The following is a 16,016-nucleotide window of genomic DNA, read 5'->3' on the forward strand; positions in this document are numbered from 1 at the left end:
AAATTGCAGAGATCTCCAGCTTGTTTCTGTGAAGTGGAGATAAACAGGAGAGGTCTGGGGGAAGGCAGAACTTGCAAATGCAAAAATGCTTTACCAACTGCACTGACTACCGGTGGAATACAGGGTCAGGTTTAAGGTGCTGGTTTTGACCTTTAAAGCCCTATGCGGCCAGGGCCCACATACCTACAGGACTGCCTCTCCTGGTATGCCCCGCGGAGGACCTTAAGGTCCACAAATGACAACATTTTGGAGGTCCCAGGTCACAAGGTGGTTAGATTTCAACTAGGGCCAGGGCCTTTTCAGCACTGGCCCCGACTTGGTGGAACGCTCTGTCAAAAGAGACCAGGGCCCTGCGGGACTTGACATCTTTCTGCAGAGCCTGCAAGACAGAGCTGTTCCGCCTGGCCTTTGGTTTGGACTAAGTCTGACCCTTATATTTCCCTCCCCTTATGGTTTTGATCTACAGGCTACTACTAAAATGAGGCTGCATTTTAAATTGCATTTTAACCTGTATTTTAAATTGGGTTTTTTCCTATTATGTTTTTACTGTAATTTTACTGGTGATAGCCACCCTGAGCCCGGCTCTGGTGGGGGGGACAGGGTATAAATAAAATTATTATTATTATTATTATTATTATTATTATTATTATTATTATTTCTATAGCTCGAGAGAATTCAGGGCAAAGTGCATGCTGTGATCCCTGTGCTGTGATCCCTGCTACAGCCCTGCAAGGTTGATCAGTTTAATGATCTCCAGCTGGTGGGAGCGCAGCTATCTTTTAGCCATAAAGCAACAGACACTGTTTTACGCTTTTCACCTGATCATCATTATCATTTTATGTGTATGCCACCTTTTCCTAGTTAAAAGCATGCTCCAGGCAGCTGAGGCTCCAATACTTTGGCCACCTCATGAGAAGAGAAGACTCCCTGGAAAAGACCCTGATGTTGGGAAAGATGGAGGACACAAGGAGAAGGGGACGACAGAGGACGAGATGGTTGGACAGTGTTCTCGAAGCTACCAGCATGAGTTTGACCAAACTGCAGAAGGCAGTGGGAGACAGGAGTGCCTGGCATGCTCTGGTCCATGGGGTCATGAAGAGGTGGACACGACTAAACGACTAAACAACAACAACAGACCTGAACACAACAGGACACTGCCCACCTGCGATTCCCAACAACCGGACGGAGGAGGTGAAACCTAGACACCATGTCTAGTAGCCATTGATAGCCTTGCCCTTTATGATTTTGTCTGGTCCTCTATGAACAAAAGAACCCTTTGCCAGAATGGTGTCCTGACTTGTAATTTTTGGTCTACAACTCCCACCAGCCCCAGCCAGCTGCAGTCCGAAACTTATGGAGGGCACCTGCCTGAACTAGAATCATGTCAGAGTCTTAGTAGTGAGCAGATACTGTGCACAGGTCCCAAAGGCACATCAGTGTCCATAAATGATGTCTGGTTTTTGCCAGCCTCGGCCAAGAGGCTGCCATGGACCCCACCTACCTCTTTGACCTACAAAAAAAGCCAGCCTTGAAGATGTACAAAGTTCTTTCCAGGGAATTGCACAGCCAAAACCAGCTTCAAAACACCCGAGAATAGGAAAAGCTCTGTTGTTTCTTGCCAGGCCCTCTCATTCACACCAGACCCAGCAAAAGTATTGACTGGGGGCAGGGGGTCAAAGTCCACATGTGCACATTAATGTGCGATACTCTCCCTGATGCTTTTCGAGATCTTTATGCGCCCCCTCACCCAGCTTGTCTGGGTTTTTGGTTTGGGCTGCCATCAGTATGCTGATGATACCCAACTCTATCTGTTGATGGATGGCCATCCTGACTTGGCCCCAGACACTCTGATCAGATGTTTGGAAGCTGTGGCTGGATGGTTACATGGGAGCCGGTTGAAGTTAAATCCTTTGAAGACAGAGGTCCTTTGGCTGGGTCAAGACGATATGGGATGGGGGGGCAACTCCCATCTCTTGCGGGGGCTCAAGTTAGTGCCAGACCATCCGTTAAGAGTTTGGGTGTAATCTTTGACACCTCCCTTTCTATGGAGGCGCAGATTGCAGCTATAACAAAGGTGGCATTTTTTCATCTCTACCAGGCTAAGCAGTTGGCTCCTTACCTCTCTCGCCCTGACCTAGTCACTGTGATCCACGCGACAGTCACCTCCAGACTGGATTATTGTAACTCACTCTACGTGGGGCTGCCCTTGAGACTGACCCAAAAACTCTAGTGGGTGCAGAATGCCGTGGTGAGACTCCTTATGGGGTCCTCACTGCAGGATCACATTCATCCAGTGCTTTACCAACTGCACTGGCTCCCGGTGGATCAGGTTCAAGGTGCTGGTTTTAACCTTTAAAGCCCTATACGGCCCAGGTCCCTCATACCTACGGGACCGCCTCTCCTGGTATGTCCCACAGAGGACCTTACAGTCTTCAAACAAAAACATCTTGGAGATCCCAGGCCACAGGGAGGTTAGGCTGGCCTCAACCAGAGCCAGGGCTTTTTCGTCTGTGGCTCCGATCTGGTGGAATGCTCTGTCACAAGAGACCAGGGCCCTGTGGGACTTGACATCTTTCCGCAGGGCCTGCAAGACAGAGCTGTTCCACCAGGCCTTTGGCCAGGGCACAGCCTGACCCCCTCCTTCTGTAATCCTCATAGAACTCTAACCCAATGGTTGCCATGAATTTGACTCTGAACTGATTTTAGAATGAAATGATTTTAGAATGTTGCATCATTTTACTGTTGTTAACCGCTCTAAGCCTGGCTTCGGCTGGGGAGGGCGGGATATAAATATTTTTTTATTTTTTATTTATTTTTATGTTTATTTTTTATTTTTTTATTTTTTTATTTTTTTTATTCACACCAGACCTGGCAAGAGTATTGACTGGGGGGCGGGGTGTCCACATTAGGGACATTAGGGTAATTCAGACAATTCACATCAATTCACATTAGGGTACCAGACAAGAGCTGAACTGGATTGCAAATCCTCAGGAAGATTTCTAATTGTGAAGTGGGGAGGGAATGTGACTTCCAGCAGAAAACAAGCATGGGAAGCCTTCTGAAAAGGCTCTCGCAGGGTGTCGTGCCACCGATTCAATTACAATTGTGCAATCCTTGGGAATGAGTTCCCCCCCCCCTCTCATTATCAAAATCTGCACTGCCTATGCAAGGTTTATTATTATTGCATTGGGAATCTGGAGGATTTCCAGAGCCTTACGTCAGCAGAGCTAAGCGTGGAAGCTGAAGGTTCGCCCTTGCTACTTACGGGAGAAGGTTTTGCAAAGGCAGACCAAAAAACTGGAGAGCATCCTTCGGTTGGAAAGACACATCTGCAGATCAGGCGATGGCCGGTTGAATCATAGATCTGTAGAATTTGAAGGGCTCCCCAAAGGTCATCTAGTCAAAACAGAGCCCTGTTTGTAAAGCTTGATGGCCTGTGGTCTGAGAAATTCAGGTTAGGATGCTTCCAGCCACATTCCTTGCTCTCGGTCAGTTCCCTCCACCCACGTCCCTGTAATGCCACAAAATAGCGCATGTTCCTCAGTTCCTAATCTCTGAATAACATCTGAATGCACCGTTTCCCTTCTGAACTTCCTTGCACATGACTTGAGCCCATCTTGACTACATTTAATTCAACCTCATTAAATGTCCCCCTCACAGAGCCGGCCGATCAAATGCACACACACAAGAGAGAAACACATAAAAGGTTATTTAATCATCATCTCCTACTTCCTTAGATCCTGTATAAAAATCCATGCTCATTATATTTCCTTTGCTTCCTTGTCAAAGGTACTTCAACACCAAATTAACTGTAATCCAATTAACAAGGCTGGCGAGAATTATCCTTTCTTCTGTGATTCTACGATTCTCCAAGCGAGCCTTGTAAGAATGGAAGGCGTTCTCATTGTTCTGAATGATAAGGAAAGACGGAGAAGAGGATCAGAGAATTTTTGCTCTGGCTTCAAATCCCACACGTATCTCGCAGAGAAAGGCCCATATCCATACCCTAAATTTAGATTGTAAACTCTTTGCTACATATGATCAAAGAATTGCAGGGGTCCCTGCGGGCAGCAGCAGAGGAAGCCTCTCGGGCAACTGGGGTGGCGTGCCCAGGGGTGGGGTGAACCATCCATAGTGACGGGGTGCGCAGCGCCCATAGGAACGGAATGGGGTGCATGGCATCCTGTGCTGTCCTTATGGGCACCACTGCATGCCCCATCCCTATGGATGGTGCACACCCGTGCTGTGTCGTCCCATGCCATCCCTATGGGCACCACATACCATGGGGCGCATGGCACGCAGAGGGATGAGATGGGGTGCACAGCGCCCATGTTAGCTTTCTGTGTGTTGCCACTGTGCAGTGCTTGGAGTCACAAGACTCTGTTTTGCATTCCAGACGTTCCAGGCTGTTGGAAGTCTCACGGAAGACGGATGTGATGTTACTGGTTTCCTGTTCCTTTGTTTCAGTTGCCTCTCTGCTTTCACAGAGAGAGGATGTATGCTTTTCTGTCTGCATAATTAGAAATACAGTGGTACCTTGGGTTAAGTACTTAATTCATTCCTGAGGTCCGTACTTAACCTGAAACTGTTCTTAACCTGAAGCACCACTTTTGCTAATGGGGCCTCCTGCTGCTGCCGTGCCGCCGGAGCATGATTTCTGTTCTCATCCTGAAGCAAAGTTCTTAACCTGAAGCACTATTTCTGGGTTAGCGGAGTCTGTAACAGGAAGCGTATGTAACCTGACGCGTATGTAACCTGAGGTACCACTGTTAAACTCTTTGCAATGTAGCTCATATTTCTTGTCCTCCACTGCTGCTGTATACTCTGCTGAATAGGGAGCATGCCTGGAGCCTTATCAAAGGCTCAGGTCGTTAATCATTGTCGGAGGAGATTCCGAAGGCTCAACCGGAGGAGTAGCTCAGTCGCAGCGGAGATTCTGACAGCCCATAGGGATGGGGTGCACAGCAGGGCCTCAGCTGCCCTACAGCTGGGGGGCAGGCAGCGGGCGGACAGCGTGGAGCCTGCGGGCACCGAGACGTGTAGCTTGTGTGTGCTGCAGGATCCATGGTGTTGAGTGCCGCCCGCCATTTTGTCACCCCCTGTCAGGGTGACACCCGGGATGACTGCACCCCCACTCCCTTCCTATGCCCCTGCCTGCGGGTCATCTAGCAGACCCCTCTGCAATGCAGGAATCACAGCTAAAGAATCTCTGGCCATCCAACCTCTGTCTGAAAACCTCTAAGGAAGGAGAGTCTACCACATTCGGAGGGAATCCGTTCCACTGTTGAACAGATCTTACCACCAGAAAGTTCTTCCTGATGTTTAGTCAGAAATCTCATTTTTGTCATTCGAATCCATTGGTTTGGGTCTTCCCTCCGGAGCAGCAGAAAACAAGCTGACACATGAGGTCACATTTGGGGCAGGAAAAGTCTGGACTTGATTGAGAGGAGCTTTGCAGGCCCTGCCAATCAACTGACTGACTGGGCCTTCAAAGCTCCTGGAGCACCACTTCAAAGTGCTGACCATCACCCGGTTGTTGCCCCTTGATAAGTGCCTGCGCACAGTTTTGCATGTGCAGTTTGACTTCAAACTTTATTTTGTATGTGCACATGTGACCTGATGTTATTGTGATGTCAGGTGATTGACAGGTGGGTGGTGTGGGGGGGGGAAATTGCCTTTGGGGGTTCAATACAGAAGATCAAGTTCCCAGTTGCTCAGACTTTATTCAGCAATGCATTACAGTGTAGAGTCTAGAGTGTCTGTGAGAGCTTTCCATCACGATACATGTTTTATAGGAAAAAAATATGTCACTTGGCTGTATCATCCTCTCCTCACTCAGCTCCTGCCATCCTACTGCCCCACCATCTTTCATTAAACCACAATTCTTGAAATGCAACTTTGCTCCAGAAAAGAGATTCTGACTAGGCATTAGAAAGGACTTTCTCACTTCACAGAGAGCCGTTTGACAGAGGAACGGACCCCCTCAGAAGGGTTCTCCTTTCTTGGATGTTTTTAAACAGAGGCCAAATGGTCATTTGCCAGGGATGATTTAGCTGTGATTCTTGCAATTCCCTTTGGGTCCCTTCCAACTTTATAGTTCTATGATTCAACTCTTCTTCTTTTTACTGTACACGCAGAACCCTCCTTATCCGAAGCTGCTTTTCACCCTTACATTCAGTTAAAGGTAAAGGTAAAGGGATCCCCTGACCATTAGGTCCAGTCACGGATGACTCTGGGGTTGCAGCGCTAATCTCGCTTTACTGGCCGAGGGAGCCGGCGTAAAGCTTCCGGGTCATGTGGCCAGCATGACTAAGCCGCTTCTGGCAAACCAGAGCAGCACACGGAAATGCCGTTTACCTTCCCGCCAGAGTGGTACCTATTTATCTACTTGCACTTTGACGTGCTTTCAAACTGCTAGGTGGGCAGGAGCTGGGACCGAGCAATGGGAGTTCACCCCGTCGTGGGGATTCGAACCGCCGACCTTCTGATCGGCAAGTCCTAGGCTCTGTGGTTTAACCCACAGCGCCACCCGCGTCCCTACATTCAGTTAGGGTCTCCCTAAACTGGTTCTTCCCGTTTTACGGTCAGTCTGTAGTGACACTGGCCTTGCCAATAGTGAGTTTTGTGGGAATGTTCAGGGAGGCAGGAGAGGATATATTGTTTATTAATATCCTTCCTAACTTGCGTTAGCAAGTTCCTTTACTTAGCAGAGTTCTACATTCCCCTTTTAAACGCACAGCGGTTAGCTTGTTGCAAGCTTGTTTAAGCTTCTCAATATAAGATTCCTGGTAATTTCCCTTATATCCCTCTTAAAAAGAATAGAAGCGACACAATCTTGTGTAAAGTATACAAAAGAAGTTTACTCACACATTCAGTTCACAGATGGATCCCTTTTAGGCAGACTTAGATACAGAGTATATACATGTGGATCTACCCCATATGGGGGTAATCACTTTGTCCTCTGTTGGCTGAAAGCTGAAAGCCAACAGAGCATTTCTAGCTAAAAAGCTGCTGGTCTTGCAACGGAGAAGTCAAAGAGAAGGAAAGGGAATTGTTACCTGCCCTGGTAAGGCCACGCCCACCTCTAGTCACAAGCTAAAGGAAGTTTGTCCCAGTCAGGAGGAAACAGGAAGTTTTCAACTGACTGGACCAAACATTCGCTCGCATGTCCATTCTAGGTAAACTAGGAATGTTGCACTTGATTGCTACTTGTGTATCACATAATAATAATAATTTTATTATTTATACCCCACCCATCTGGCTGGGTTTCTCCAGCCACTCTGGAGAAAGATTAAAAATACATTAAAATGTCACACATTAAAAACTTCCCTGAACAGGGCTGCATTCAGATGTCTTCTAAATGTCAGGTACAGTGGTACGTCGGGTTACATACGCTTCAGGTTACATGCACTTCAGGTTACAGACTCCGCTAACCCAGAAATAGTGCTTCAGGTTAAGAACTTTGCTTCAGAATAAGAACAGAAATCGGGGTCCGGCGGCACGGCAGCAGCAGGAGGCCCCATTAGCTAAAGTGGTGCTTCAGGTTAAGAACAGTTTCAGGTTAAGAACGGACCTCCGGAACGAATTAAGTACTTAACCCGAGGTACCACTGTAGTTGTTTTTCTCTTTGACATCTGGTGGGAGGGCGTTCCACAGGGTGGGAGCCACTACCAAGAAGGCCCTCTGCCTGGTTCCCTGTAACTTGGCTTCTTGCAAGGAGGGAACTGCCAGAAGGCCCTCAGCGTTGGACCTCAGTGTCTGGGCTGAACAATGAGGGTGGAGACCTGGTCAAAGGCCTGGAAACGATGCCTTATGAGGAACGGCTAAGGGAGCTGGGCATGTTTAGCCTGGAGAAGAGGAGGTTAAGGGGTGATATGATAGCCATGTTCAAATATATAAAAGGATGTCACATAGAGGAGGGAGAAAGGTTGTTTTCTGCTGCTCCAGAGAAGCGGACACGGAGCAATGGATCGAAACTACAAGAAAGAAGATTCCACCTAAACATTAGGAAGAACTTCCTGACAGTAAGAGCTGTTCAACAGTGGAATTTGCTGCGAAGGAGTGTGGTGGACTCTCCTTCTTTGGAGGTCTTTAAGCAGAGGCTTGACAACCATATGTCAGGAGTGCTCTGATGGTGTTTCCTGCTTGGCAGGGGGTTGGACTCGATGGCCCTTGGGGTCTCTTCCAACTCTATGATTCTATGAGACGCTCCTTCAGGTCTACTGGGCCACAGCGACCCAAGAAGGTCTGTGTTCATGAACAGCCAGCCTTCCAGCCAGACACAGTTCCACATCCTTGGGCTAGAATCTGCAGAGGTCCGTCCCTGTTCTCCTTGCAGCTGCTCAGATAGGCATCATGCTCCCTGGGTGCCCCAGCGCCACTTTGCCACCATCCCTGAAGCACAATCAGTCAAGGCAGAAGCCAGCCACTTGTGGTTCACTCCCTCTTCTCATCCTGATTATGATGATCATTACTGTCTCATTTCGAGCTGTAAATCAGAAATATTGTGTCTCGTATTTTTTTCCCCTCTGGGGGAATGGCAAAGCTCAGCCTGGGAGGGACTCCGAAGTTCAGTGCCATTTCCCTTCAAAATGGGTTTGACAAATCGAATCCGTCGCAGTTCCTTTCCTCCATTTTCTTCCCCCTCCCTTCTTCTTCTTCTTCTTTTTCCTTAGTGGAAGTTTTGATTGGAATCAATCTTATTTTTTTTTACGAGTAGAAAAAGGGAGTAGTTAAAAGTAAGATTTATTCCGAATTCATCTTATCGGCTCCCAGACATTCAATTTCGTAATCAATTCCCGCTGGGCCCACACCAAGAAACCCGTATTCAGAATCAATCTTGTATTTCATTAGGTTATTTCTGGTGTTAAAAAATAAGATTGATTTGTACTTTATGTTATAGTGCTCCTGCAATTTATTTTTTAATGATATGAGGTAAGAATCAATCTTGGCTGAAGATTTCTCTCGTCTGCTCACTCCTCCCTCGTGTTGGGAAGAGAAAGGATTTTCAAATTCTTCCAGATGGGGCCTGGCCTCTGCTGGCCTCTGCATATCTCTGGACAAAGAGAGATTTCTGACAAGGGACAATGATGCCAGGAGAACCAGCCTCTGCGCCATCTCAAAATGAAACCCAGCTCCCAGACTGGGCATAGTTAAACTATGGAACTCATTTCTGCAGGAAGAAGTGATGGCCACAGACTTTAGAAGAGGATTAGAAGGATTCGTGGAGGAGAGGGCTACTGCATACCCTCCGATATTCCTCAGATGAAAATAGGGACACTACAACAGCGGCAAGAGTCTTTTTAGCACAAGGTTGGAAGAATGAGGAAATCCCAATGAAAGAACAGATGTCAAAGAGAAAAATAACTACCAAACTTTTAGAAGACATCTGAAGGCAGCCCTGTTTAGGGAAGCTTTTAATGTTTAATAGGTTAATAGGTGTTCTGTTGGAAGCCGCCCAGAGTGGCTGGGGAAACCCAGCCAGATGGGCGGGGTAAAATAATAAATTATTATTATTATTATTATTATTATTATTATTATTATTATTATGCGGAATTGGCTAAGTTGACATACACACTGCGTAACAAGGACAATCGTGACTTCAAGGAAGAATGGGACCTTTTTACAAATTATCTAAAAAGACAACACAACGATTTGGACTCCTTGGCAGGTTTTGAATAAACATCTACAAAGTTATTAGTTGAATATATGATAGATAAGACAATGATATGCACAATTTTATAATATACAGAGGATAATATGTGCAAAGAAACCAGAGAGGGGAGCTGTGGGAAATCCTTGGGGGTGAGGAGACGGAGGGGGGGGGGGAAAGGGGGCAATGCAAATGGTTATATTGACTGATAATTTGTTTACAAAAATTATTCAATTTTATATATATATATATATATATATATATATATATATATGCTTTCGTAGATTTTCACGGGTACAGGAATGCAGGTTTTGGTGTCCTCGGGTGTCTTCCCGTGTAAAAGTTGGGGTGTCTAGGCGACGTTTCGACGAGGTCTCACTCGTCATCTTCAGGCTGGTGCTTTCGGCTTCTTGTTACTGGAACAGAGCAGGATCTCAGTGTTTGAGTTCCTATAAATACTGTTGAGGGGGTGTGGTGTATAGCCTCCAATGTTCTGGGCAGAGAGGAAGTTCCCAGGCTAGTGTGCCTTTTCTTCTTTTGTTCCTTAATTACTTATATCAAAACAGCCTTTTGCACCAACCAAAAAATAGCCAATATCCTCAGAAACCCCAAGGATAAAATCCAGTTGGAAAACCAAGGGGTCTATGAAATACCCTGCAAAGTCTGCCCAGCCACGTACATTGGACAAACAAACAGACGAATAAATGCACGTATCGCAGAACACAAGAATGCCGTCAAAAAAGAAGAAAAAACTTCCTCTCTTTTCCAACACATGAAAGAAACAGGACACGAAATTAATTTTGCAGATTCCAAATTGCTCTTTAACATGGAACATCACCACAAGAGAATAATCATGGAAGCCATCGAGATAGAGAAACACCCTCACAACATGAACAAGCGTGACGACACATTCCGCTTGCCAGACATCTGGAAATTAGCCCTCCCCACAAAAACTGACACCAGATCCAGAGGCACACGAAACGCTATCACCAATCAACCACACCAGACCCAAACCCAGACCCTCTCCACAGATAAATTACAGACACCATCCAGTAGCCAAACCATGGTGGCACCTCCGGATGCTGCACCCCCCTGCAATCCCTACACAGATCTGGCTGACACAGGCCACAAAACCACAGCTCGCCCCTATACACGAAGCCAAGCCAGAGCACAACTAAGTGCAGTACAGCCATCTTCTCAGAAAAACTCTTCACAAAGTTCAAGAGGTCAAGACACAAAGACTTTAGCAACTAATCCACACCTAATGACCCACCTAAGTGGTACTCAGGATATCACTCAAGAAATCACCCAAGATATCCCTCAAGTAATTAAGGAACAAAAGAAGAAAAGGCACACTAGCCTGGGAACTTCCTCTCTGCCCAGAACATTGGAGGCTATACACCACACCCCCTCAACAGTATTTATAGGAACTCAAACACTGAGATCCTGCTCTGTTCCAGTAACAAGAAGCCGAAAGCACCAGCCTGAAGATGACGAGTGAGACCTCGTCGAAACGTCGCCTAGACACCCCAACTTTTACACGGGAAGACACCCGAGGACACCAAAACCTGCATATATATATATATATATATATATATATATATATATATATATATATTTGCTTTCGTAGATTTTCACGGGTACAGGAATGCAGGTTTTGGTGTCCTCGGGTGTCTTCCCGTGTAAAAGTTGGGGTGTCTAGGCGACGTTTCGACGAGGTCTCACTCGTCATCTTCAGGCTGGTGCTTTCGGCTTCTTGTTACTGGAACAGAGCTCTGTTCCAGTAACAAGAAGCCGAAAGCACCAGCCTGAAGATGACGAGTGAGACCTCGTCGAAACGTCGCCTAGACACCCCAACTTTTACACGGGAAGACACCCGAGGACACCAAAACCTGCATATATATATATATATATATATATATACACATACAATATATATATATGACATTTCTCACTTCCCCCCACTTCCTTGACTCCCCATTTTTGTGCCCCCTCCACAGAACATTTCCTATCAGAAGAAGGGCGCGAGTGCCACCAAATCTACACCTATGGGACACAGCACACATGTCCTCCACCATCCTCAGAAAACCACTCATTCCAAAATTTATTTTGTTTTAGGGTTGCCATATGTCTGGAATTTCCCTAACATGTATGGGATTTTAACTACAACAGGAGTGTCTGCGGGAAATCAAAAAAATTACATTCTATTTTTATTTTATTTTTTGCCAACAATTTTTGTGTCCAACAAAGGAAGAATGGCAAGCCAAGCTTATGGACTGCGTGGAACTGGCTAAGCTGACAGAGGATGCAAAAAGGAGTGGGAACCATTTATAAACTAGATAAAAAGACAGTACAGTTGTACCTTGGGTTAAGAACTTAGTTCATTCTGGAGGTCCGTTCTTAACCTGAAACTGTTCTTAATCTGAAGCACCACTTTAGCTAATGGGGCCTCCCACTGCTACCAGGTGATTTCTGTTCTCATCCTGAAGCAAAGTTCTTAACCCGAGGTACAATTTCTGGGTTAGCGGAGTCTGTAACCTGAAGCGTATGTAACCTGAAGAGTATGTAACCCGAGATACCACTGTATAAAGATTTGGACACATTGGCAGGTTTTGACTAAACTTTCACAACTATATTAAGAGGTAAAAACCAGCAGGGTATAGAATTTGTTTAATAAATCAATATGGAAATATGGGGGAAGCCAAAGAGTGGGAGGGGAGAAATACAGATATATAAATTGTTCAGTTAAGATCTGTGAAAAATTTGTTGTTATAATTTGAAAATTCAATAAAAATTATTTAATTTTTTGTCTGTGTCCTATTTTATTTTAATCTTTGGTAGATTTACAAAACACACACCAATACATAAATTTTAGAAAGGGGCAATATTAGGTGCAGACACGCGAAGAAAATTCTTTCTTTCTTTCTTTCTTTCTTTCTTTCTTTCTTTCTTTCTTTCTTTCTTTCTTTCTTTCTTTCTTCTTTCTTTCTTTCTTTCTTTCTTTCTTTCTTTCTTTCTTTCTTTCTTTCTTTCTTTCGACTCCTTGCTCTCCGCTCTGCTTTCTTCCCGCCCAGGCCTCTGCCTGGCCCTCAGGGCTGGCACATCATACAGGTGAGCCTTGGTGGACATTCAGAAGCCAAGATGGCTTTTGTAATTCCAGGACTGTCCCTGGAAAACCGGGGCACTTGGGGGATCTGCTACCAATGGCTACTAGCTATCATGGCTCTGTTCTGCCTCCACAGTCAGAGGCAGCCTTGCTTCCGAATACCTGTCGCTGGAAACCATGACTGCAGAGCCGTCTTTACCACTGGTCTTAGTGGTGCATTGTGCCAGGGCGCCGGCCTCTCAGTGGCGCCCTAGCGAGTGGGGGAGCTGTGTGGCTTTGCCGGCAGCCTCCCCTTTCCCTGCATGCCTGCCAGCTGCACCCCGCCAACTACCATATTTTTCGCTCCATAAGACACACTATTTTCCTCCTAAAAAGTAAGGGGAAATGTGTGTGGGTCTTATGGAGCAAATGCAGGCTGCACAGCCATCACAGAAGCCAGAACAGCAAGAGGGATTGCTGCTTTCGCTGCGCAGCGATACCTCTTGCTGTTCTGTCTTCCGAGATTCAGAATATTTTTTATTATTATTTTCCTCCTCCAAAAACTAGGTGCATCTTGTTCTGCTGGCTTCTTATGGAGCCCCTTTCATCCCTCATCCTGCTTCGCTGGGAAGCCAGCAGACCAAGAGGCGCTGCGCAGCTCTCACTCTTGCTCTTCTGGGTTCAGCGATAGCTGCGCAGCTTGCACTGGCTTTTCAGGGAGGTGGGAGAAGAGACGGAGGGCAGCCCATCAGTCCCTTTTCTCACCTCCCAGAAAATCCAGGAACAGCCGCTCTATCTTTAAAGAGCCGCGCCGAGCAAGTGTGTCTGCGGCTCTTGCTGGCTTCTCTTGTTTTCCTCCTCTAAAAACAAGGTGCGTCTTATAGAGCAAAAAATACGGTATAGGGCTGGCAGGCATGCAGCTTCCTTCCCAAGCCTCCGCAGGAGGAGAGCAATCCCCACAGAGTCTTAGGATGCCTCCCAAGCCTCTGCTTCTGCTAAAGACCGCTCTGCTTCCGGTTGTCATCCTCCTCCTGCTTCCTGACAGAAGGCAGCCCACAGCCTTCCCAGGCTGCCTTCCCAGATGCCCCGATGCCGGAAAGCATGTCCACCAGCACGTTTCCCTGCTTGATCGCCACCACCACGCCGAGGATCAGGGCAGTGGGGGAGGCAGAGGTTTTTCCACCGCTCCCTCCCTTGTTTTGGAGTTGCCAGGGGAGCCGCCGGAGGGATCTTTGCTCCACGGCGCCGGATATGCTTAAGAAGGCCCTGGATATTGTCACAAAGTTGGGTGCCTCCCCATCTTTTTGCCAAGCGGTGGCAAGAGCCCATGGCACTCACCCAGGCACTCACCCAGAGTCTGTGGTCTTTTGGAGAATTGAGACATGAAGCAGATGGTCAAAGCTTTAAGAAATATGGTTTATTCCCCTTTTTACACGTTTGGTCTGCATGGAGGGAGTCCAGATCTTATGGCACGGTCATTTCAGGAGGGGTTTCTCTTCCACAGCAGTGCAGCCAGACTTCAGCCAGCCTGCCCAAGATGGATGCCAGTCTTTCTTCTTCCTCCCCCTTCCTCCCAGAACACCTTGCTAAAAGACTCTCTTTTCATGTTACCTCATGCACAGTTAGCCTGGCAACCTTCCAAGCCCCCAGTCCCTGTTCACATCTCAGGGCAAGGAGGGAAGGATGGTTTTCTTGCATTGAATGACCCTCAGTGGCCCTCTCTTGTTTTTATGTTTGGTGTTAGCCTCCCTGAGCCCGGCTCTGGCTGGGGAGGGCAGGGTATAAATAAAAATTATTATTATTATTATTATTATTATTATTATTATTATTATTATTAATCTGGGGGGAAACTGGCCCAACACACCCCAGACTGATGCCTGCCTAATCACAAGGAAGGTCTTCAAGGAGGGGAAAGTCCGTCCATTCCCTTGACAGCCAGAGCTGGAGTTGTGTCTGCATCCCTAAGTTTTAAGTCACTTGCTCCGAGTCCTGTGTTCAGAGGACAAGGACGAGTCAATGTTTTCTTTCTTCATTCTGGCATCCTTTCATCTATTTATAATAGGTTGTCATGTTCCCTCTTATCTCCCTCTTTTCTAGGTTGAACATTCATTCCCTCTGCCTTTGTTCAGCTTGCAGCCAAGTCAGAGAAGTCCAACACCAGCAATCCAGCGTCTCAGAGCCCCTACCCCGAGTCTCATACCTCTTTCCTTGTCTTTGTAGTTCTCTTCAGGATCCTTCCTGTGCCCCCAAAATCAGGGCTGGTGGTCGTCTCCACAAACTATACACTAACTCTTTGTTAATGTTGGAGGATGGTTCCAGTGTACAGTGGTACCTTGGGTTAAGAACTTAATTCGTTCTGGAGGTCTGTTCTTAACCTGGTTGCTTCAGGATGAGAACAGAAATTGCGCGGCGGCAGCGGGAGAATCCATTAGCTAAAGTGGTGCTTCAGGTTAAGAACAGTTTCAGGTTAAGAACAGACCTCCAGAACGAATTAAATATGTAACCAGAGGTACCACTGTACATTAATCAATTGATGGGATATGAAAACCCTGCCAATCTGTTAAGTGTATAGTTAAATAATCTACAAGGAATGGTTGATGAAATTGATATGAAAATGTCACATATGGGACATTTCTACAATGTCAAAACTGATAGACTGCGTCCTCTGGCAAGAAGGTGGTTCTATGGAAGATCAGTGCTGTGGGTGGATGTTTAAAGGTCAACCTTTGCGACAAAAGTTGCCTGTTGGGAACTGCGTGCCATTCAGACCCCAATCCCATGACTTCCCCTACCTCAAGAGCCAGTGTGGTGTAGTGGTTAAGAGCGGTGGATTCGTAATCTGGTGAACTGGGTTCATGTCTCCACTCCTCCACATGCAGCTGCTGGGTGACCTTGGGCCAGTCACACTTCTCTGAAGTCTCTCAGCCCCACTCACCTTGCAGAGTGTTTGTTGTGGGGGAGGAAGGGAAAGGAGAATGTTAGCCGCTTTGAGACTCCTTAAAGGGAGTGAAAGGCGGGATATCAAATCCAAACTCTTCTTCTCAAGTTAACAGCAGTGTTTCAGTCTTTTGTTGTTATTATTATTCATTATTTATTCAACTCATACACCCCTCCTATACCTGGATGTCTCAGGGCGGTTCACAACAAGATCACAACATATAAAATCAAACCAAAAGCCACATTCTAAAATGGTGTTGGGTGTTAAGAAGATCAACCAAAGGCCTGGTTAAAGAGGAATGCTTTTGCCTGGCACCTAACAGTGCCCGGCGAACTTCCCTG

This window comes from Podarcis melisellensis (assembly GCF_964234715.1).
Source record: "Podarcis melisellensis genome assembly, chromosome: 11".
Classification (NCBI taxonomy): Eukaryota; Metazoa; Chordata; class Lepidosauria; order Squamata; family Lacertidae; genus Podarcis; species Podarcis melisellensis.